The sequence below is a fragment of the Lolium rigidum genome, chromosome 5, assembly GCF_022539505.1.
Source record: "Lolium rigidum isolate FL_2022 chromosome 5, APGP_CSIRO_Lrig_0.1, whole genome shotgun sequence".
NCBI classification, from domain to species: domain Eukaryota; kingdom Viridiplantae; phylum Streptophyta; class Magnoliopsida; order Poales; family Poaceae; genus Lolium; species Lolium rigidum.
The window spans coordinates 32517078-32542835 of record NC_061512.1 but is presented as its reverse complement, the minus strand read 5'-3'; the positions used below and the strand labels follow the sequence as shown (position 1 = coordinate 32542835).

Here is a 25758-nt window from a genome sequence, read left to right as displayed (position 1 = left end):
CCACCCTCGACGCAAACGGACGCGCGGATGATTTCGACCATTTTAACTGATGGATACGTCCGTTTAGCCCGTTGGAGATGGCCTGAGATTTAAGAAGAGTCCAGGCGAACGGCCCACCAGGTAAACGTCCTACAACCGTCAAAAGAAAAGGTAAACGTCCTACAATCTCTCCACCATTCCGCCAATCCCCACCACCTCGTCGCCCTCAACCCTCGATCGCCAACCCTATTCCGCCGCGGACTCGCGCGCACCGGAGAAGATGACCAAGCCCGAAAGGACCCGTGATGGTGCAGATGCTACGGAGCCGGAGAGGGAGGCAAAGAAGAAGAGAAATTCGTCTGGGGAGGAGCTGGAGGTCGACACTCCGTTGTACGATCGGGCCGCCCATCCGCCCAGCCCTTGTGGTAATTTTTTCCCCACAACAAATTTTCCTCATCATGAAAGATCGCGTCTTTACTTGTTCCTCATCATGGGTGGTTCCCTGCCTCGATTTCCTGTGCAAGGCCCGTACGACTCCTCATCCGTGACAGAAGCAAATGGCGCACGAGTCGACGAGATGACCAAGGAGGAGGAGGAGGAGGAGGAGGACCTCTCCTCCTTCATACCCAAATCTCCAATCAGCAAGCCCTACATCCCAGACGAGCTAAGTGATCCCACTGTCTATCCTGAGATACACGCCGCCTTTGAGGACGCCCAGGCCAAATACATAGAGAAATTGTGTAAGCCTCTACCCCAGCCCCTCTATTCTTCTCAGGTTTGCAATCTACCAATTGTGGGTGCTTAGTTTAGTTTGTCTCTGCGCGCAGGCCGTAGGACAGCTCTCTTCAGTTCTAAATATAGGCGCAAGGAGGTACGTTCGTGCCTGTTTAATGATGAGCACCTTCATCCCATCCGTGAAGCTGCAAAAAGGGCGGTGCTTCACGCCGCTAAATCCGTCATCAGGCTCTCATCCTCTCTCGGTGCGTACGCATACATCATGCTTGCTTGCTTGCTGATTAATATTTGCACAAGGGATCGAGGCGCTAACTACGTGTTGTGGGCTTTGTATTTGCAGAGGGGGAGCCGCTGACAAACTGCTGTGGTTTGTGGATTGACTGGGACAGGGAGAGCAAAACAGGCACCATTTTGACGACTGCACATCTCATTCGCTCAAAGCATCCCATCGAAGACCACTGGATAGGTAGAGATGAGTACGATATTAAAGCCAATGTGAGTTTCCTTCTCAACATTCACTCGCCTTTCATCTCAGATTAAATTATTTGTAATCTCTCAGTTGCTAGACTCAAACTGGGTTGTTGTAGGATAGCTAGTTACCGAAATGCAGCTACATGATTCTTCCTTCTGCCGTTTCAGGTTACTGTTCACTTGCGCGATGGCACCACCGCGGAAGGCCACTACCTCTACCACCAGGAACATTATGATCTTGCATTTTTTAAGGTTAGAGTGGACGAGCCAGTCCAGCTCCCCTCTTTTAATGGCAGCGTGCATTGTGGTCAAGACGTTTTCCGACTTGGAAGAGATCAAAGCATGGATTTGAGGATAACACATGGTAGAGTGGAATATTGGAATCCAGCAAGTATTGAAAGATATCACTACATGTACTTTCTCCACGAACAGGATGACTATCTGGTATGGAACAAAAAGCAATTATTACTCATGTTTTGCAATTCGCTGTTGCTACTTTGTTATTGTATAAATTGTAATATTTGTCGCTACTACTATGTTGTAGTGTGATGACGATGGAGGGCCCGTTATTGATTTGGAGGGGAAGGTTGTGGGATTAATTAATAATCACCTTAGCGCTTCTTTTGTACCTTCTTCTATTTTGGAAAAGTGTGTGGGTTTGTGGACGAAGTTTGGGTACGTCTTCCCCCTCCATTCTTTGTTAGTGTTGCTAAGCTGATGCATTAATTCTTCCTTATTACCGTTTCTGCTTGTTGATGGAGTTGAACAACACAATTGACCTGATAGAAAAGTGTTCTCGTGCATAACTCTACTGTTATTATGTCTCATAGAAGTACTGTTTGCTAAGTTTCCATACTCTATTTACACCATTTAGTTTGTCTCTTCTCTTGTAGTTCTTACCTAATGCAATTGAACGACTACAAAACTATGTAGGGATTTTGATTCTTTAGCATGCTAGACATGATTTATATTTTAAAGGAGACAGATCATCTGTAAAACAGTCAACTACATCTGCATACCTACTTTTAGATGTGTTTCTATATTAAATGATTATATTTGGTAAAGGTGCATCCCTCGGCTCCACCTTGGAATGAGGTTTGATTCCATGAGGCTTCTAGACCCTATTAATGTTGAGAAGATGTGGCGCATGCATAACATTGAGGACGGCCTTATTGTTGAAGAGGTCTTTGTTTACAGTTATATATATTTTCAAACTTGTTATTAGTTTTCCTGAAAGTGCTCTAATGATATTACGGTGTAATCACGGACAATTGAACATTAGGTGTCAAAAGACTCGCATGCTGAGAAACTTGGAATCTGCTTTGGTGATATTATTGAATGTTTTAATGGAAAGCGCATTTCTACTACCATTGAGGTAGGTGTGTATTGAGTTTCAGTTAAAATGGAATGAGCGTATATGCATTTATGTTATACTTTATGCTCTTGACTTCGTAACTATGTCAGTTGGAGAACATGTTGCTGGTCAGATGCAAGGACCATTTTGATCAAGGAAATAAATTGAATGCCAAAATAAACGTTTCAGTAAGTTACTTGTACTTTATAAATTGTAACTATGGTTTGCTTGATTTATCCGGATTATAGTACTAAGAAATAATATTGTTGACTTTACAGATTCAAGTATTTCACCCAGAAGAACGTCTCAGAAGAACTATAAAGTTGAATGTAGAAGTATCAGATCATGGAGAGATCATTACAAAACGTAAACATCTACCCTTTTAACATACTGTAGTAGAAATTTGTTGCGGATCTTAAGTTTTTACGTTCTCCTCTGCTGTAGATTTGTATTGTTTAACTCAAACTTGAATGTCATCTCTATTATACACAATAGACTTGTAGATAATATTTCCTGGAAGGTTGTACCTGCGAAACTGAGGGGCCAAATGTGAAATCTTAAATTAGGCCTTAGGGAGAGGAAAATGCAACACTAGCTAAAAATCGTGCTTCTCTGTTGTCCATACAAAATCATATTAAGAAATTGCTCACTATGTTGGCTTGCTCATCTGAGTTCTGCTTGCTCATCTGAGTTCTACTGGACCGGTGGCCACCCCTAGTTCTTACTGTTCTTTTTTTAGCATGTGGTACTTTATTCTGTTAGAGATATTTTAGGGGCTGGTGTTTACTTTGGTTCCTTTCTGTCTGAGACTTTTCAACTAGCAGACTAACCACCACCAATGCCCAACTATATATTAAGTAAAAGATGGAAAAAAAATCATAACACAGTTTCCCGAACAATGTAATCTTATCTTAAAACAAATATATAGCAACCTTTAGTCATTGTTTTATCATTTAGCACAAACATGTCATGCTTCTGGCTTTCCTTGATGCAATCAAGGTTATTATCAGTATCTTTTGTGTCACCTTAGAACACAATTAGGAGATCAACCTTTTTAGTGTAGAAAGACTTTTCTCTAACAGATGCAAGTCACTTATAATGTCCCAACATATACACTGTCACGTTATCAGTGAGCGAGGGAGGGAAGATTCATAGTGGATACTGGGTAGTAATCCTTGATTATTCACAGCTAAGTCCTCGATCGATTCTTTTAATTAACCTTACTTAAAGAATACATTGAAGTCCCAATACTGGCATGCATCCATTAGATGTTCAGAATATTGTTATTAATGTTGCATGGACATGTTTGTAGTTTATGATTGATTTTTGGGAAATGGCTGGTTTATTCGTAGGCACTTACCCCATCACAGCTACAGAAGGGACGTCTGCTACAGTGCAATCTAGCCAAAATGTGGCAGGCAAGTTGCCGTTGTTGTTTCTGCATTACCTATGACGTTGAAATACGTGTGCCATTCAAAGAAGAGCTTGAGATTATTCTCTTGCCTCCTTACATTGTTTACTTGATTTTTGTAGGTTTAAAATGTCTTGCTGCCTGTTGAGTTGGAACCTCCTGGTGGCTGTGTCTCCTAGAGTATTGCAGTTATGACTAGTTGTAGCATGTATATAGTTATGTATGTGTGTACGGAAATTCAATTCGGCTTCCGGGTGCGTATGCACCCTCTACCAAAAAATCATATTTTGAAATGTCGAAAAATTTTAACAAATTTTTTTACATGTACATCTTCATAATATATGTTCGTTCGTTAAGTTTCACGGAAAACCAATATTTTTTGTGGTCTATATAAAAAAGAGAAAACTTATCTTGTGAAAAGCATTATTTTCAGCACTGAGTTTTGTCTTTTTTACACACGTCACATGATAAGTCGATTTTTTATGAAACAACTTTCGAAGCGTGTAGCACGAGAAGATTTACATGCGAATTTTTGGTTTCAATTTTGTTTGAAATTTAAAATATGTGTAAGATGCATTTACAAATAGAGGGAGCATATGCTCCCATGTTCCAAAACACCACTCCCGTGTGTGTAGTACTTCTCAAGTTTAAATTATGGTGCCTTTGTAAGATGCAATTCATGGAAAGTAGAATCTGCTTATTTGGAGGACATGTTACTGGGTACTTTTGCACATTAGAGCATCTCCAGTCGCGTCCCCCAAAGCGTCCCCCAAAGAGATTTGGGGGACGCCGGCCAAAAAAACGTCCCAGTCGCGTGCCCCAAAGGCCGCTTCGGTCCGGACGTGCTCCAAATGTTGTCCGGCGTCCCTAGCACATCCCCTGTGTATAGAGTCTCTACCGGGGACGCCGGACACGACTTTTACACTTACTTTTTGTTTGGAGGTCGCGTTTGGGGGACGTGGCTAGAAAAGGGACCTTCTCCAAACGAAAATTTTGTCCGGACGTCCCCAAACGACTAATCCGGCGCTTTGCCCGGACATCGTTTGGGGGACGCGACTGGAGATGCTCTGTATGGAAGTGTTGCATGCTGAATTGAATTGGCTAATCTAGAGCGAAACTTTTGGCACAAGATTAATATATTTTACATTGCCCATTTCCTATTATATATGTGCGGCAGACATATAAGCTTGCTGTGAGTGTAGAGTAGAAAGAGGTACTCCCTCCGATCCATAATAAGAGGTAATTGCACCACTCATTCAATAACTTGTCCTTCATGTGCATTTTCATAAAAATGTATTTTCATACAAAAACTTACAAGACGTGAACGAAGATCTCCCTTTTCAGCTGCACAGCAAGGCACGGGCATACCAGTCCACGACTTGTCCCGTGATACACGCTCGAGCTGAAGCCACTTAAGGTGAAGTGCAGTCCCGAATCGGTCGAGGTCGACGATTCCCACGCCACCAAGGTCACGAGGTTGGCAGATACGGCTCCAGGCCACCATGGCAGGTGTCATCGCCACGCCACAGCCAGGCCCGGCGAATCCGGTCAATCTCCTTACGCACCCAAGCCGGGAGCGAAGTGGATAGAAATCCAAGCGCGGAGAGGACTGCGTTGAGGAGTACCAGACGACCAAGATAGCAGCTTGGCTTTCCAACAAATGAGGCTCCTGGCGATACGGTCGAGCAGGGCTGGAAGTCAACCTTGCGAAGCTTGCGAAGACGGAGGGGTAGTCCAAGAAACTTGTGGGGGAGGTAGGCGACCCTAGCCCCAAGAGGTGAGACAATGTCAGCAACATCCATGCCCTCACATCTGATAGGGATCACCGCTGTCTTGGCAAAGTTGACATGCAGCCCGGCAACCTCGCCAAAGCGAGAGAGGATGCCGCGAACCGCCTCAAGCCCCGCCTTCACCAGGTTGATGAAAAAGACCGTATCGTCGACGTAGAGCGAGATTCTGATGTCGTTGGCACGACCGCGCAGCCGTGACAGGACACCTGACCTGACTAAGAACTCACGGATTTTCGTACAATTGGGAGAAAAATATCTAAACCTTTCGAAAGTACAACAAATCTTTTAGACACCTCCCAACTTTTTTCGCGCGGTCAATAATCACCGGTGAAAAAGAGAGCGAGAAAGCAAGTTCAAAATCTAAATTTCAAAATTCGAATCGGAAGGGAGATGGAGAGGCCGTGAGTCCGTGACCCGTGCTTCTGGCACGACGTCAGATCGTACGCCAAGAGAGAGAGAGAGAGGGGCACGTGTCGACCTCCCATTGCGTCTCCCGCAAAGCTGCAACCCCACTCACTCACTCACTCCCGTTTTCCCGCCATTTTACTCCAGTCTCCACCTCCCTCTCGCCCATTCCAGAAGCTTCCTCCGTCGCCTCGTCTTGCTCCGCCACCGCCGCCGCTGCCGCCGCCGAAGACGGAGGATGGGCACCCGGGACATGCCGCTGCCTCGCCTCTACGAGCTGCTCCACGGCCAAGGTGAACCACACCCTGCCCGCCCCTGCCCTCGTACCGCTCCCTCCGCCGCGCCGTCTCACCGCTTCTTGTTTTGCAGACCGCGACCGGTGGCCGCCGGAGGCCAGGTTCCTCGAGGCCGCGCACCACGGCGACGTCCGCAAAATCAAGAGTAAGGCCCGCACCCAACTAATCCCCACACCCGTCTCTCTCTCTCTCTCCGGCGTGCCGTGTCCAGTTGCCTGATAGATCTGGGGGCGTAGGGTTTCACTTACAGCGCGATTCGCTTCCGATCTGTTACGGATTGTGGGTGGCTCAGAGCGACGCGTCTGATGCTGCGGTTTCGTCTGGATTTGGTTGCGTGCGTCTGAATGTCTGATGCTGGGGTGATTTGGGCGTGGCGATTCAGGCTGGGGCGTCTGATTTCGTATTTTCTCGTGGCAAGTTGGGCTTTTTCATTACCAAGTTCTTCAACTCATTCGTTAGGGATCAGCAGCGATTTATTTCTCATGTGGTGGCCAGTATTCAGTACACGATGTTCTTTCCGTGCTTCCTGACTGAAAGACTGCCCCTTTCTTTGACAACTGCACGCAGAGATCGCCAAGGAGCTGGACGTGCAGGGGCGCGGGATCCCGGCGACGGTGGCCAGCACGACCTACATGGGCATGAACGCGCTCCACGCTGCCGGCGGCCGCGGCAGGCTGCCAGCCTACCGGTACCTGGTCGAGGAGGTCGGGATGGACGTCGACAAGCCCGACACCGCACAGGGTAACTCGCCTCCCCAACTCCCAAAGCGTAGTTGTATGAATTGATAATCATTATTAACTTCAGCTGGCTCGTGTGGATCTTGATGCTAGCTTTCACACCCGCGGCGCATGCCGTCACCAACGGGTGCCTTCCAGCCATCAAGTACCTCGTCAACCACGGCGCTGATGTGCGTCAGCAACGTTCAAAGGGGAACATCACTCTTCTGCATACGGCTGCACTTCTTGGTATGGAGAGCAACTCCATTCCATTGTTACTTTTCCCTGCTGCCTTTGGTTCATGCTCGCAGTCTTCACCCTTGACTACTTGCTCCCCTGTTTTGTGCCGGACCTTTTTCTTTTAGTATTGTTTTCTGCTGGACCTAACCTACCTACTATGTATGTAGCATATATCACAGTCTGGTTAGGAATTCCATAGTCATGGCTGTTTTTTTTCACATTCTTCGTACAATTGAAAAGAGTGCTTTGGGTTGGAGAAAACAAAATAAGTTTGATCACCAGTCTGTCTCTGAACTTTTGTAAGACAGCTAACCACTGTTGTCTTGGCAACCCCGTTTGCTAGATCTTTTAGGCACACTAAAGCGCTTAAACGGAAGATAGATGGTCTTTGAGTTGTTGACGGAGATGAGCCTTTAGATGATCAAGAGCGATTCCTAATTTCAGATATGTGAAAAAATCCATGCGTCATCGTATCACTACCAACCTTTTCAGTTTAGCCATTTAAACTAGTTCCCAGTACATGTTTGTTTACTTACTATGATATGCAATTCTTGGGGTATCTATTTTGTAGACTATTTGTTGTAAGTTTGTAGCAGTTCAAAGCAAACCCATTCCCTCCCCCAACCGCCCCTACCCAAATGATGACTCTTAATTTAGTGTTATTATTATTACTGCCTTGTTATGATAACTGATAATGGTAACTCTTCCTGTGTGTCTATTCTGAGAAATGTGAAGCAATAAAATTGCTTCCCACCACTAGTTATTGGAACTTTGTTGCCCTAAAACGTTTTGTTCATGTACTATTAATGTTGTTATACTGTTATGACCTTTCTTTTTCTTCTTTTTATCAGGGTACTCTGAAATAGTAGAGTTTCTTCTCTCTAGAGGAGCTGATGTTGATGCAATATCCGATCTTGGGACACCTCTCGCGGTTGCTGCTCTTAGAGGATATGCTAGTATTGTCAAGATCCTTTTGCGGAACAATGCAGATGTACTACCCAAGTCCCTCATTAATATGTTGCCTTTTAGCTCCTTTTGTTTGATTTTGCTATTGTCTCCAATTGTTCCCACCTGTCTTTGAGGTATTTATTATGTCGTTTGGTAACTAAACCATTAAATGCCAAAAGTCATGCAAGTTTGAGTTATTTGCCCATTTTGTTCGCACCTGCACTACACTAGTGTGAAGATTTTTTTCCTGCAACTTGGTTCCCATGTGTCACTGACTAAAAAAATGCAGTAGGATTCCCTTAGGCTTGGCAAAGTATGGCACTCATTTTCATCATCTAACCTTAAACATATTTGGTAAAATGTGCGCTAAATATCGGGAACCTTTGTACAGCAACCAAACAGGCCCTGGTCATAGGTGGTAATCTGTGAGGCTATACTCTTACCAAAGAAGTATCACCTCAGCTCTTTTTTCCCTTATAAATTCCATTTTTCTGTTGGAACTATCATATTTTGGCACGAAATTTGAATTTCTTTCTCATTTTTCCAGCCCAACAAGGCTTCTTGTCAGTTTGGACCTTTGACATTGGCGTTACAAAAATCTTCTGTGTCCTGTATGAAGCTATTAATTCAGGTATAGTATCCTCTGTTTATATTGCAGTGGCTATGCAGAATTTCATAAACTGATGATTGATTTTACCTACTAGACAAATGTATGATGGGCTTGTCTTCTATACTTGTATCTGACAGGGTGGAACTAAAGTGAGCTGTGATAATCCTTTTGATAATCCATTGGTAAAGGCTGCTGAGAAGGGCTTAACTGACGCTATCAAGTGCTTGTTGGAAGCTGGTGCAAACCCAAATGTTCATGACACGGTGAGAATGCTCCTTTTGTCACATTCTTGTGTCTTGCTTGGCTTTAGTTTCAGCAGACTTGTCTTATAATGATAACCGTATGAGTTCTGATGTAAGTACACCTACATGGTGCAATCTGTAAATAAAAATAAAAGACTGAAGTTAAACTTTTTTTGTATAAGTTTTTTACTATTTCACGTTGTCTTTCATTTCGCCAGGTGTATATCGATGAAATACACTAGCACTATGTCTACCTATTATGGTGGTAGTGAATCAATATGGTTTATATTAATCATGTCTACAACCTTGCTTATTTCTTAACTAATGTATATTGCTTTTCTAAATCTTTTGTCCTTCCTCAACAGTTTGGTAGATTACCAATAGAGTTGGCTGCTGAGTATGGTACACGGGAAGATGTTGAGATTCTCTTTCCTTTCACCTCTCCCATTTCAACAGTGGAAAAATGGAGCGTCGATGGAATCATTAGTCATGTGAAGATGGAAATCAAGCAACTTGAGGTTCGTCACTGTACAAAATTGTATTGCACACCCACAACAATTTTGGTCTACATTAACTCTCTGAGCAACATTGGTCAACTCGATGTTTAACCAAAACTTCAAAGATAAAACTGCCCAAATTTTTTCCCTATTCCTGTGACTCTTATACATGTATGTTTCTTGCACCTGCATCACTGCCTAACCTCTATCCTTGAACTCATTTATTGGATGATACTTTATTGGACAATTAATTTGTTCTATTTATATTTCCTCAACTTTAGCCAAGCTATTTTTTGAAATAGCTCTCTTGTTTTTTTTTTCTATGTGGGTAACAAGTGAAAACAGGGGTTTCCAAACCTTCTGTTGATTAAAACTGTTTCTTGTATTCATTCATTTCGCTTTAGCATCTAGCTACAGCATTGTTTCTCCCTCACACACATCAAACCTCTTAATATATGTTTCTGACCAGGGGCGTACCCAGGTTGTGCTACCAGGTGTCACAGGACACCGGGTAAACTTTCATTTCTTTGCTAAATTCTATGAGTTTGTGGCATATGACACCCCCAACTCTAACTGATAATCATGTGTGACTCATAAGAGGACACCGGGTTGGTTTTACTCTAGGTCCGCCCCTGTTTCTGACTGAAGTATCATGAGTTGCCCAGGATGGTAATTTTGTGAAAAAGAGGATGTCTGACCTGAAACGACAAGCGGATGAAGCATTCAAGAAGCAGGATTATCCAAATGCATCATTGCTCTATACACAGGTACATACTTACACTATTTTTTCTATGTATACCTGAGGTAGAGCCATTAAACATGTTCCTCCATTAGAATTTATGTTATTTATCATTAACATTATTTTATCTCGGCCATGCACAAAAAAGTGTCATGTTACCCTGTAATGCTATCACATGAACCAGTTGAAAGACTAGTCATAAATGTGCGCATCTTGTCCCATATACCCGGTGTTAGCCAAACAGTGTAGACAGGAGAGGTTTCATGCTTATATCTACTGCTAATAAAAATTGGTAATAGTTTTTTTTTTGAAAATTAAAATAAGTATGGAAACACATTAACTCCATCTTCTATTTCATTGAAAAGTAAAATAAGAACGGGACTGACTTGTTAATCGAAGTATCATTTTTTATGTCCTTGTAACCATGGGAGAAATGAGAAATTATTGGACTAAAGTGAGGAATGTTTCTGTAATGTGGCAATAACAGCAGCTTTCACTGTTTTGCCTGCTGCAGGCACTGAGGATGGATAACTTTAACGCTAAGCTGTTATCAAACAGGAGCCTGTGCTGGCTTCGCATGGGTGATGGACAGAGGGCTTTTGATGACGCGGCTAAATGCAAAAGGCTGCGCCCGAAGTGGGCAAAGGCTCACTATCGTCAAGGAGCTGCTCTGATGTTCACGAAGGTGCAATAGGAGAGTTCAAACTGACAATTGTGTTGCTCATTTCATATCTGCTATTTGACCCCTCCCTGTGCTTGCCCTCTGTAGGAGTATGATAGAGCTTATAGCGCACTCTCACGTGCCTTAGAGTTGGACCCTGAAAGCGAGGAGATTGAGAAATTGTTCTGGTAAGAGGTCCACCTTTCATATTGTTGTTTCTTGACTGGCATTAGATCTGTGTTGTAAGCAAGCTTCGGATTCTTGGTTTTGCCAATAATCAGCAGAATTCGACCATCTATTAACTTGTCGTGATCAACGGATTCTTGCAGGGAGGCGATGGAACTGAGGTGATTACGTCCACTGCATGCTAACAGCTGAGAGAAGCTCGCTCAGAATGGAAGCTCTTTTTTTTGGTGTTCTTGCCAAAACGCTGAACCTTAAATTCTGGCGCCTTTTTTGTATGTGATTCATGTGCTGTAGCCGTAGCTAAGGTGGAGTGAAAAGTTAGAGCAGAACTGGTTATATTCAGCCACTTATTTGGAGTTTTGCTGAAGCTCAAATCCTGTTTGTATGGAAGTGTGCAACTTGCTAAGCTAGAGTGAAAAGTTCGGTAGAAGACAAATAGCATTTTGCATTGCAGTTCGCATTAGATGTGAAAAAGAAACATGCATATCTTCTCTCTGCCCATTGCAAATGCTAGCATAATGTTTTATTTTAAAGAATGCTAGCATAATAGTTGCATAGCTTGTTCTGCAGGGTAAATTACATAAAAACATAATCATATCTCAGTTGTCCCGATGCATCATCATTCAGGATCGAATTCTGCTTTTTACCCCATAAGTTGACTTTTTACGCTAATTACCCCCTTTCGTGAATTTTCACCGGGATTACTCCATTTGGCCAACCTTTTGCTGATTTTTGTGCCTTTTATAGTTTTAGGAGTGTTTTGACAATTTTCATTTTCTGAGTTGAAACACTGCAGCATTTTAACTATTATATCTGGTACAAACATTAAAAGTTGTTTTTTAAGGAAACATTAAAAGTTGTTTCTCTGCTAGTTGCTGGCATGCCATTGCATATGGCACAGTGTTTCTCTATCAAAAAGCTCTTTTTACTTGAGACTTTTAGACAAGTGTTGCTTGTCTCGGCTAACCCCTCGGATTACTGGGATTATACTTACGTCACCCCCATATTCATTAGCATGGGGAATTTCTCTACCATTGCATCACCTAGGTCACCAAAAATATCATGAAAGGGGCACATAGTGGCCTTAACACGCTACTCAGTTTAGGCACATGCTTTGGTATGTTGATTTCGCGCACATGGGTAAATGTTGGATTAACCTTTAAGGCATCTCGAGCAAAGCGATACATTTCAGACGCTAATTGCGCGCATCCGTTTGTGTTGGGCCCGTATTGGGCCGCAGGCGCGAAATTGGCCTTTGAGCCACGATGGATTGCTTGCGTATGGGGTGTCCCCAGCGGCATCATGACACATTGCAGTGTTCCCACATTTTTTTTGCCATTTATAAAACAATTTACATAGCGTTAAAAATAAAAATATGAAAATATAAAAAGACCATGACATGCTAGACCTCTAACCCTAGCCTACTCCTCGCCGTCGCTGGCCACATGGTGAGGTCGACTAGGTTCGGGATCGCGCATGGCTAGTTGGGAATGTAGATGGTGGTGGAGGTGGATGTGGATCGGCCGCTGGTGGTGATGGAGGAGGCGGCACCGAGTACTGCAACGCCGGGTTCAAGTCCTCTTCCTCAGACAGGGCCGCCGGTATGTGCTTGCTGGCGTACGGCGGTGGCAGCTGCGGTGATGCGGACGCGAGTCTGCTAACATGTACTATACTGACCTCTTTCATCTATGGAGATTGCTGCTTTGTAGTAAATGTTAACAGAACTCACCCAATCAGCATAGTTGGGAGAGGACATCACAACGAGTTGAAAATTCAAAATTCAAAATTCAAAACGTAGATTGAGAAGCAAAGGGGAAAGACCTGCACTGGTGTCAGATCGTACCATCAGTGGGAGGTCACGTGTCGACCTTCAATTGGGCCTTCCCTCCCATTTCCCGCTCTTTTCACTCCCCTCTGCCCTCTCTCTCCACTCCACTCCACCCACTCCAGAAGCTTCCTTCCTTCCTCGCCTTGCTCCGCCACCGCCACCGCCGGCGAAGAGAGAGTGGAAGATGGGGACCCGGGACATGCCGCTGCCTCGCCAGTTCGAGTTCCTCCTCGGCAAAGGTACGTCACCGGCCGGTGGATTCGGCGGCCGGCGCCCTAATCTGACCCAAATCAATCCATGGCTGCTCCATCTCCCTCCGCCGCCCCGCCGGCCGTCTCACCCTTCGATTCGCTCCTTCTCCTGCAGACCGCGACCAGTGGCCGCTGGAGGCCAGGTTCATCGAGGCCGCCCACGACGGCGACGTCCGCACCATCAAGAGTAAGCCCCGCCCGCCCGCCACCACCTCCCTCTCCCTTTCCCCGGCCGGCGGCGCTCCGCTCGCTAGATCCGGGGGGCGTACGGTTTACTTCACCGTGCGGGTTCCGATCTGGCCGCGGATCCCCGGCGAGATTCTCGATTTCGCTCTCGATTTACTAGTCTTGAACCCTCGATTCCTCGGGGATTTTTTTTTTCTCGTCGCAATCAAATTGGGGCTTTCTGGCATCAGGATCAGTGCCCGTTTCTTCCTGATTCGGGGCCGAAAGTGACCGCCTTTTGAGATGATACGACCTTCCTGCCACAAGTTCGGTGCTTTCTTCTTGCTGCTACCAAGTTCTTCCTGACGCATCTCCCGTTGTTGCAGAGATCGCAAAGGAGCTGGACGTGCACGGGCACGGGGTCCCGGTCACGGTGGCCAGCACCACCTACATGGGCTTCAACGCCCTGCACGCCGCCGGCGGCCGGGGCAGGCTGCCCCTCTACCAGTACCTCGTCGAGGAGCTCAAGATGGACGTCAACAGGCCTGACACCTCTCAGGGTGGGTAATTTGTTCGTTTTCCAGTCGGGTGGGCTACAGAAGCAGGCAGACCCCGTAGTTTTGTAACTTATCACCAACTGTACGTAACTGTAACTTGTGTGGATCTTATTGCTAGATCAATCACCTGCTGAGCACGCCGTCACCTACGGCAACCTTCCTGCCGTCGCCTACCTTCTAGACCATGGCGCTGATCTGCATCAGAAACGTCAAGGGGACGTCACGCTTCTTCACTCAGCTGCAGTCCGTGGTATGGATGCTTCATTCGTTGCCACTTTCCTCTGACCGCAAGACTATGCATTAGTTTCATGCTCAGGGACTTTGCTGTTGCCTTGCCCCTTGCTTTGTGCTGGACTTTTTTTCTGTTTGAGAATTGTTTTGTGTTCGACCGATGGACGATGCATCTAGCATCAGATTTTACTTTGGACAGCCTCTAATTGAATCTAGAGGGAATGCCCTGGTCATAAAAGCTGATTTATTTTACCAAGAGCCCAGTAAACCTAAGATGAACAATTTCTTGTTGCCATAAATTAAAACAAGCCTGATCTTATTCGCTTCTCATGTCCATCAGCATCTGAATAGTAATTAATCTGTTTTTATGATGGTGCAACGGTAGAGAAAACCCCCCACCTGAAGTACTTTTATAAATATATATATATATATATGAAATGGCACAATACCATGCTACAGAGGGCGCAAGATTCTTACATCGGGATTAAACCCAGAGTTCACTGCACGACAGAGCTACCGAAGTACACACAGAGCGTCACACACCCGAGCGCACCAAGCTTCAGTGGGGTACCTGTCAACACAGTAATTTGTCTTATGAAACTGTAAACTTGGTTGTCACATTGATTTTAATTTTTTGCTCACAGATTTGTAAAAAAACCATGTGTTATATCATACTGCTATCAATATTTGTAGACATTGTGTTTATCCGTGTAGTCTGTATACCTGTTCTTATGATGTCTATTTCATTTTTTCTGTTTCCCAAGAAATTTCTAATTACATAGCATAGATACGATATGATATGAATCATATGATGCGATGGATGCTTATGTGGGTATGATTTATCTTCTTATGGAACTGGTTATGGTAAAGTGTTCCGCATGTCTGTTCAGGGAAATGTGTAACCACAAATTTGCTTTCCCCTGATAGTTAATGAAGCGTGTTTCCCAAATGCGTTTTGTGTATATCATGTTTATATGTTATGATCCTAATCTATTGTTCTTCTTTTATTCAGGGCACTCTGAAATAGTAGAGTTTCTTCTTTCTAGAGGAGCTGATGTTAATGCACTATCAGTTACTGGGACACCACTCTCTGTTGCTTCTTTTAAAGGACATGCTAGTACCGTCAAGATCCTTTTGCAGCACAATGCAGATGTACTATTCAAAATCTTCTTTGATCTGTTGGCTTTCAACTTCAGTTCTCTCTTTTGCTGCATTCTCCAATTGTCCCCACCTGTATTTAAGGGCATTACTGGTTGGTGACTAATGCCACGCCAAAAGTTAGGAGCATCGGACTTAATTGGTTGTCTGTTTGGTTTGTAGCAGTAGTTGTGGCAATAATTATTTCCTACTGCTCGGGACATATAAGTTCATAAGCTACTCTTAGAAAAGAACTATCATCTCAGCTTTTTTTCCCTTGCAATTTACATTTTTTTCTTAGAACTGTCATATTTCGGCATGAAAATTAAGTTATTTATTTGTTTTTTTCCAGCCCAACAAGGGTAATCGTCTGTTTGTAGCCCTAGACATGGCATTACGCAAATCTTTTGTGTCCTGTGTGAAGCTATTGATTCAGGTATAATATTCTCTGTTATACTGCAGTACGAATGTAGGATTTCAACAAACTGATTTCGGTTTATTCATCTTTGTATTAACGACAAGACAACCATATGATTGGCTTGCCATACTTACATCTGATAGGGTGGAGCTAATGTGAGCAGTGCTAGTCCTGGTGATAATCCTTTGTTAAAGGCTGCAGAGAAGGGCTTAACTGAAGCTATTAAGTGCTTGTTGGAAGCTGGCGCAGACGCAAATGTTCTTGACATGGTGAGAATGCTCATTTGGGCTCATCTTCTTGTGTCTTGCTTGGTTTTGTAGTTTCAATGGACTTGTCTTATACTGATGCAATGAATGTACGAGTTATGATGTAAGTACACCTTCATGATGCTATCTGTATCGTAAAAAGAGAAGTATGTGCTAAGTTAGCTTTATTGCATAAAATTGTTACTGTTTTGCCCTTTCTCCTTTGTGCCATCTGTTTGTTATTTTGATCAGGTAGTCAATAAATAAGGTTTGCATGGTTTGTGTCAAGAATATTGCTTATTTTCTAAAGTTCAATATTGGTTTTGTAAAGCTTTTCTTGTCCTCAACAGTATGGTAGATTGCCAATAGAATTGGCTGCTGAGTATGGTACACGGGAAGATGTCGAGATACTCTTTCCTTTCACATCTCCCATTTCAACTGTGGCCAATTGGAGCGTTGATGGAATCATTAGTCATGTGAAGATGGAAATCAAGCAACTTGAGGTATGTCATGTGCCCATTTTAACTCTCCAAGTAATGTTGGGTGTCATGTTTAAAGAAACTTCATACATCAAGAACTCGTCAATTGCGGATCTGTTTTCTTGTATCTGCTTTGTTGTCTAAGATCAGTTCATGAAAAATCATGAGATGTGAATGATGCTTTATCGGATAACTTATTTTGCTTGCATGTTAATTCATTAGCAGGTGTACCAATCAGTTTTCTTAAAGAGTTTTGTTACTTTTTTTTCCTGTCTGTGGCAAGTGAGAACTAGGATTTTCAATTCTTGCAGTCATGGAAACCGCTTCATGTATATTTAGGCTGATAGTGCTTCTTGAATTCATTCACTTAACCTTAACGTCTTTTCTAGAGTACTGTTTCTTCCTCACACGCATCCGGCATCTTAATTTATACCTTACTCGAGTTATTATGAGTTGCCCAGGATGGCAATTTTGTGAAAACGAGAATGTCTGAACTGAAAGGGCAAGGGGATGAAGCATTTAAGAAGCAGGATTATCTGAAGGCGTCAGTGTTCTACACAGAGGTATTTCCCATGACCTTTTTTTTTCCTGTATAATAGACTGGAGGTACATGCGTACAGCTATGAAAATGGTTCCACCATTTCAGTTTAGTTGGTTTATCATTAATGTTAATTGACGTACCAATTTGTAAAATTAACCAACTACGTCATAATGCTATCACATGATCCTGTTGAAAGACTAGTCGCTAGTGTGCGTATCTGGTCACATATATTGAATTCTAGCTTAGCAGTGCAGACTGCAGAAGTTTCACTCCTATAGCTAGTGGTAGCGAAAAATGCGATAATTATGTTTACAGTAAATACATAAGAAATTAAGAATGATGACACATTAATCTCCGCTGTTGTTTCATGGCAAGGAATTTCATGCCTGTGAACCGAATGACAAATTATTGGTCTAAACCGAGCAGCATTTCAGAAATGTGGCAGCAATATCATTTTTTTCACTGTCTTGTCTGCTGCAGGCTCTGAAGATGGACAACTTCGATGCCAAGTTGTTATCAAACAGGAGCCTTTGCTTTCTTCGTTTGGGTGATGGAAAAAGGGCTTACGAGGATGCAACTGAATGCGCAGAGATTCGCCCGAAGTGGGCAAAGGCACACTATCGGCTAGGCGCAGCTTTTATGTGTATGAAGGTGCGGTAGAACTGTCCAGTCTGAAAACTATGTTGCTCCTTTCATATCTGTTATTTCATTCGACAATGATCTCTCTTTTCCTTAGGATTATAACAGTGCCTATCAGTCTCTCTCACGCGCTTTGGAGCTAAACCCTGAAAGTGAAGAGGTCGAGAAATTATTCTGGTAAGATATACAATCTGCCTTTTCGGGTTTTCTTGACTGTTAGGCTAGTATTGTCAGCACCTGCAGGTTGTGTGTGTTGCCATGTTTGGTAGAATTCAGATCTTCTTTTTGCATGTTCTGATCAACTGATTCTTGCAGGGAGGCAATGGAACTGAGGAGTTAAACTCCCCATGCCAATACAGAGAAGCTCGCATGGAACGTGAAGATCTTTTTTTGGCCCTGTTAGACAAAAACACTTAACTTTGAATTATGTTGCGCCTTTTTACATGTAATTCATGGACTGTAGCCGCATCTTACCTTAGAGCAAAACATGCTACAAACTTGTCATTTTGAGCTTTGTGAAACTCTCATCCCGTTTGTATGGAAGAAGTTTGGCAGTGAAAGATGAATTGAATTGGCTAAGCATCCTGTTTCTTTTTTTTTTCTGGAGTGAAATGTTTGGTGAAATATTGTGTTATTTTTTCATAGCCAATTCCCATATGTCTTTGCAAAAGGAGTGAACTTTTTGTAGTGGATTATACAATCTTTGTACCCTGCTGTGTTTTTAAGCCGTTTTGATTTCCATTTGCCAGTTCCCATATATTTTGCATTTGCCAATTTGCATGATTTGTTGATAATACAGATTCTTCCAAGGTATCAAAATTGACATGATAGTATTCTTTTCAAGTAAAAATGCAGTCAAAATGCTTGCTGGCCTCTTACGTGTGCTTGTTGCAACTAAAAGTGTAACAAATGCTATTTCCATGTATATATATATATTTATGTTTCACCTTTGTTTAATTTTATTTGGAAGAGTGACATTGCATTTCTCGGTCATCCATTTGTTTATTTCTCTATAAAATCTGCAATTTGAATGTAGTCTATGTGACTGGCCGAGTTGGGTTCCTCTTGTCAAACTTGGACATTTCCCGAGATCAGAACTCCCTAATCCTTAGTTTTGGGGGAGACATGGGGAAAGGGAGGCATAGGGGGAAGAATACACCGACTTTGAAAGGTGTGTGAGAAGCTTGGCCCATGTTTTTGCCGGACAGAAAGACACACATAAATCAATTTGTAACGGAAGATTACGTGGTGTTAATCCGTTCTTCTCCGCGTGTGCTGAGCATGGCACACATTCCCTGTGTTTGTTCCTGGGCGCGCGAAACATATCCAGTGTGCTATCCGAGCTTTCTGCTATTTTTTTTTGGCATGCGGGGTACGCGAAAACTAAATTTGATGAGTTTCCATATCTTTTTAGCGCTTATAAATCTTTTGCTCGAGATTCTTTTAAGTGGGTAGGTCCTTTTCACCATATGTTTTTAATCAAAAAAAGTAGAGATTATGATAAAATTTACATTGGTTCTATTAAAGAAAATCTACTGTTGATTTGGCCCTTATTGGATTGATTGCTTTCATTCTTGGCTTGAGTAATCATCAAGCAAAAAAGAATTTTTTTTAGATGAAAGGGGGTTTCAACCCCCCCTGGTTCCACTTACCATGCAACCAAGAGTGACAATTACAGCAATATAAGTTTCTGGATGTCATCTCTCTAAACTGGGAGAGATGGGAAACAGCTAAATACCAACTACAGAGCATCTATCCAAGGCTTTTGACGAAGCTTTCAAAAGTTCTCACGCATCCAGGAAGAGTTCAACTCCAGGCGATCCGCAGCAGTTCTCCTCTTGTTCTTTCCAGGAGGAGAAGGTTTGTCCAGGAGTGAAGTGTGAGCATCCTTGCAGAGTAGGCGCCACCTTGTGCAATCACCCTGGACCAAACCGCATCCAAACCTGACCATAGTGTCCATAACAACAGAGCTAAAGGTATTAAGCACAACATTCCTATCATTGCTAATCCACCAATGCTACAGACAGGAAGTCAGAACCAATGCTAATGCCAAATACATGAGATCACTTTCCAAACATTTTGTGCTACAAAGCACTTAAAGAAGAGGTGATCAACCGACTCAAGCTCAGAACAAAACACACAGGTTTTCATGAAACGGTATCACCCAAAGCCTAATACTCTGTTTCAATATTTTGTAAACCCCAAGAACTTATGTGTCGTTGCCTAATCGACGGTACCCCGGAGGAGGGATCCTCACGAGGGGGAGAAGAAGTAGGGGCCATAGGGCGGAGTGCTCTCGGGACGGTGGTACGCGATTTACCCAGCTTCGGAACACCTGCACGATGACAGGGCCTGCTGCTTGTCTGGAATTATCTGGGCGCTTTCGCGTTGTTACAATGAGTTGTTGTTCTGCCTCTAGGGCTCCCGGGATCCGGCTTATAAAGGCGCACGGATCTAGGGTTTACATGGAGAGTCCTAGCCGGATTACAGATAGCCTAACTACGGTACAATATCTTGACGTGCACGTCACGGATCCGCCTTCCATATACGTCGTACTGGATCCGGGTTCCTCACGGGCCTCCGCGGATCCGGGTTCCTCCTAATGTCGGTACGGATCCGGCTTACTGATCCTGGGCCGGACTTCTTCCTTCATGATCAACAGCAACTGGGCCGCCCGATGGGCCACATGCCTCATCACCATCTGTGGGCCACCCGGGCTTGCCGGATCTAGGCACTGTCGATGGTACACCCATGAAGTATACCCACAACAGTAGCCCCCAGAGTTCTCCGAGTTTCACCTGCTGTTTCCGCCTTGCTGGTCCATCATGATCTTCGGCAAACGTTGGTAACGCGGAGAAACTTGAAGAACTCCAACTTCACATTCTTTTCCTTTCCCAACTTTTAGTCGGAAAATGCTCCCATTCTGCGGGACTTCATCCATCGACGTTCCGAAAAACGTTTCCGGGTTACTCCCTGCTCACGAATGAAAACCAATTTATCCTCACGCAATTACCCGGAATCTTAAAACACTCAAACGGTTCCGCCAATTCTGGCGCCATTTTCGCGCGATTTGTGCGGTAACTTATCTCTAGCCATTTTTACCGTTTAGGGTTTTGGACACGTGTCACACATCCAACGGTGCGACGCTTGCGTTCCGACCACAGGATGCGGAGCACGAATCTCGTCCCACCGGCCTATAAATATCCGCCGTCGACGCCTCAACCCTCATTCACCCCCCTTCTCACCTCTCTACCGAGCGCCGCCACGAGTTCCCTCTCCGCCGTGCCGGAATTTCACCGGAACATCGCCGGAGTCGCTTCGCCGCCGCGTCGAGTTCATCCTGTTCTTAACATCAGCGAGCCACCGCGCGGAAACCTCGTCGCCGGCGACTCCGACCACCGCAAACGCCATTACGGTAAGTTCTTGAGCTTCGCCTTCGCACCGTAGTCGGTAGGGATGAATTTGGGGAAGATGACGTTGGATCCGACTAAAGAACATTTCCGCCAAAACCTTTTCTTCAGATGTCTTCAACGACTCCGCCTCCGACTTCAGAACCTATCATGGCGACGCCAATCTCCTCCGCCCCTCCACCCTTTGCTCCAGTCAGGCTGGATCCTTCAAAGGATTCCGGCAAGGAGGCTGAAGGGACCTCTGCTCACCCGGAGAAAGCCTCTGGAGCGGATCAAACGGAGCGCCAGGCGGAAGAAGTCGTCAAAAAGTCGAAAGCTCGCCAACGAGACTCCGAAGCCAAGGGAAAGTGGTGGCCCTGCACCACCACCGACAAGGAGCTGAGGAACCTCGAGACGGAGGGCTTCCTGCAACACGGAAGCTGGAGGTCAGTTCCGAATGAACTAGCTCCAACTCCTAAGGACGACGAGATGGTGCTGACGAAAGCACTGGTGGAGCGCGGATTTTCATTTCCGCCTTCAGACTTCTTCCTAGAGATTCTGAAGACCTATGGGCTCCAACCCCACAACATTTCTCCGAACAGCGTGCTTGCAATCAGCAACCACGTCACCCTCTGCGAAGGCCATCTCCGGGTAACCCCCGAGCTCTCTCTGTTCCAGTATTACTTTACTGTCAAGAAGGAGAGGATCCGGCAATCCAGCGAACTAGCCACATGCGGATCCATCACCTTTATGATCCGCCCGGGCCGCGTCTACCCCCCTACCGACCGCCACGAATCCGCGAGGTACTGGTCTGGGGGTTTCTTCTACCTGAAGGACGTCTCCGACCCCGCGAGCGAAAGAAAGCTGCCGCCTTTCAAGAACTGCCCCGCCACCGAGCTTCCGGCATGGTCGCACTGCCCCCACCTTTCCGAATCGCTCCAGCTCACACGCCTGATGTTCCAATACACAGGGCGCGACGACCCAATGCGCGCCACAAAAGACAATCTTTCCGCCGACGCCATCGACAAGAGGATCCGGCTCCTCATCAAAATCCCACGTGAACTTCACGTTCACGTGTGCAACAAGGACATTCACACGAATGGTTCCGGAACCGCGGTACGTCGTCTTGATTTTAGTCTATTGTTTCTCTTCGCATTCAAACTTTTTTGTCTAAGTGTTTAACTTTGCATTAGCTCGAGGCGCTTGAAGAAAACCAACTCGGAACTATCCTCCGGGTTCCTTCCACCGGCAACACGGATCCAGAAGCTGCATCGGAGGCGGAAGCTCCCGAGGCCCCACGCCCTGCTAAGAGGAAGAAGCCAGCTCCTTCCAGCCCCTATGCGAAACGCACCCGCAAAGTGCTTAGCACTGCGGCTACCCAAAAAGCGGAGGCGAAAAAGAAGCGCCTTTCACTGATTAATACCAGCAACAAGGGGCAGCCTGCCATCCAGCATTTCTTCAAGCCTTCCGGGTAAGCGCCTACTTCCGAGATCCAAGTTCTGGTTTCACGCTCAAACTCTTACTTATACTTTTATGTTTTTTCTGAAGCTCCGGAAGCCAGCCCCCCAAGGCCCCAAGGGTCCCGAAGAAAAGAGCCAAGCCATCTCCGGCTTCTATTCCTGTTACTCCCGAGGTTGAAGTTCCGCCCAAGGCTTCATCCGCCTCCAAGCCGGATCCGAAAGATGTCATCAACCTTGATGACATTCCTGAAGATTCCGCTCACCATGGCGATTCCGCCAAGGGGACCTCCTCATCTGTTCCTCCGCAAGATCAACCAAGCGCCGCTTTCGCGGAGCCCACAGAAGAAGAACAGGAGCAAAAGGTAAAGCTCCTTCAGGTCACCAACGCGACTCGGGTCGACCCTCGTCCGACTCCGTCCCTTCAAAAGCTTACCCTTGCACAGCGTCACGCGGAAGTTTCCACCATGCTGAACAAAGTGTGGGGAAAGCCGGACGAGGAGATGCGAGAGCTCGCCGACCTGGAGGACGGCTCCGAAGGAGTTTTTCGCCAAGCACAAGGAAGTGCGGCAGGTGATACTAGCCCCCAAGCATTGGGTGATATAATTCCGTGTAACATGTATTAGCCGATGCTTTCCCAGAACGTACTTTTAGGCGGAAATTGAATTTTTTTATATCAAGACTGAATTCCTCGCTAGCCCCCAAGATTTTAATATCCGACTAACTCCTTGCTGCTTCACAGACCACGCGGAAATTGCACGAAGATCTTCGCGTGCACGTGCTGGAGCAAATCACGGAGATCGAGGGGCTGCGCCAGAACGCGGAAAATAGCCAGAAAGCTATCCAGCTGCTTGAGACCCGCCTTCAAGGTACGAGATCCGGGTCTTTACTTTTTGAGCTGACATAATTGTTCAGGATGCATAATATGTGCAACTTTCTGCCTTCAGAAGAAACTGCCAAGCACTCCTCGTTTGATGAGCTATCCGCCAAGGTCAAGGTGCTTGAGGCGGAGAACGAATCCCTCAAAACCTTCATCCAAGAATCCTCCAACAAGGAGACTGAGGCGAGGAAGGAGCTCTCCGGGAAGCATGCCCGCGTCCTGGCGGATCTGAACGAAAAACTGGAGAAGAGCCAGGGTCGCGTGATCTCCTTGGTATCCAAGAACAAAGTTCTAGAAGCAGAGGCGGATGCCATCGACCAACTTATCTTCCGTAAGCTTTTTTCTGTGTCGTTGTTCCGACTGCCGTATATGCTTTCTTTCTAACGGAACTGGACCTCCTCCTTCCACAGCGAGCCTTGGCTTCGAGTGGTCAAAAGAGTCGAACCTGAAGAGGACGGAGGCATACGATGAGGCGCGGATTTCCATTGACGCGTTATTTGAAGCCTGTCGCGGAATCGCCAAGACTCTGTCTTTGAAGAAGGCCAAAACCACAGTCATAGATACGATGACCAAACTTATGGAACAAGTGCCGGATTTCATCAAGGACTGGCAAAGATCTTCAGCACGCGGAGTCGCCTCCCTGGTCTTGGCCACCTGCAAGGCTCACTTCCCCTCGCTCAACTTTGCGGATGTTGCACGCGGAGCCCCCAAGGGTTCCGACATGGGTGCCCTCCTTGCGGAAACCCAAGGCTATGAGCAGTTGTTTGTCAGGCGAGTGAATCACTCGTCTCAGTATAACAAACACGATCTGCCCCAGGGATTTTCCGATGCAGAGGAGGAGGAGGAAGGTGAGCCGGAGTATTATGGGGAAGGCTCCGGGTCAAGCGTCGAGCATTCCGGAGGAAGCTCTGGTGGCGACTCCGAAGCCGGATCCGGTGACAGTGACGACGACGGCTCCGCCTACCAGGAATCTGAAGAAGAGGACTCCGAGTAGAGTTCCTGTTTAGACAATGAAACAAGTTGCATCATTTTGGCCCCAGAGTGGGTTTGTATTAAGACTTTAAATTCTTAAGTATCTAGGAAACGAAACGACTATGCGTGGGGCGGAAACACTTATCCTGCTATCCGTTAATATTATTCGCATGTTTCGTTTTATGTTTGAAAGCAAGCGCTGATTTTATTGTTTTCCGGCTTGCCCGCTTGACCTTCCGCGAGCCGGAAGACCTTAGCCGGAAACGCTCGCCAGCGGCGACGAAGCCCAATGGCAATCCGTCAATAACCGCGGAAACAAGCCCCCGAGCATAGGTGCCGGAAATCGCTACTAGGAATCCACGAGTTCGCAACAGACAACAACTTAATCAGAAAACTTAAGCTTACGTCCTAAAGGACGATTTTTGAAAATCACAACTTTTATACACGCCTAGGCGGAAAAATCCAGCTCTGCGGTTTTAGTCGGAAAACATACATGATCTAAAAATGAACAAGTAAAGGAGGTAAAAGACTCGGAGAGTGAACCATAAGCTTTATTTCATTGATCATGTATAACTATTACAGAGTTTGTAACTCGGAAGAAATACGCTAAGTGTAGAAAGGACGTAGCTGTGCGATGTTCCAAGGACGATCTGTTTCGTCGTAGATGTCATCCGGATCCTCGCGCTTGCGTTTCTGGTGCCAATTAGCAGGTCTATCCTTTAGCTCGCGGAAATCAACAAGGTAGTATGACCCGTTATGAAGCACTTTGCTAACGACGAAGGGTCCTTCCCATGGAGACTGCAGCTTATGGTCTTTCACCTGCCGAAGGCGGAGGACCAGGTCTCCTGCCATGAAGGAGCGATTCCGAACTCGACGACTGTGATAGCGTCGGAGCTTCTGCTGGTAGATGGCGGAGCGCTGGTCAGCTAGGTTCCGGGCTTCCTCGATCAGGTCCACAGATAGCTATCTGGCCTCGTCAGCTGTTTCTTCATTGTAGGCGGAAACTCGCGGTGAATCGTGGATGATGTCGGAGGGAAGCACGGCTTCGGATCCGTATACCAGGAAGAATGGGGTAAACCCTGTTGATCTGTTAGGGGTAGTTCGTAAACTCCACAAAACAGCTTCCAACTCGTCAGCCCAAGCTCCAGCTGCTCGTCGCAGCGGTTCTTCAAGGCGCGGCTTAATTCCTGATAATATTAGGCCGTTAGCCCTTTCGACTTGACCGTTGGATTGTGGGTGAGCCACAGATGCAAGGTCCAGCCGTATCCCTACTGTCTCACAATAATCCC

At 45.4% G+C, this 25758-nt stretch overlaps 1 pseudogene; it reads left to right on the top strand.

The window, feature by feature from the left end:
* The first annotated feature begins 241 nt into the window (after positions 1-241).
* On the top strand, positions 242-24672 carry LOC124655817 (annotated as a pseudogene).
* Positions 24673-25758: the final 1086 nt, after the last annotated feature.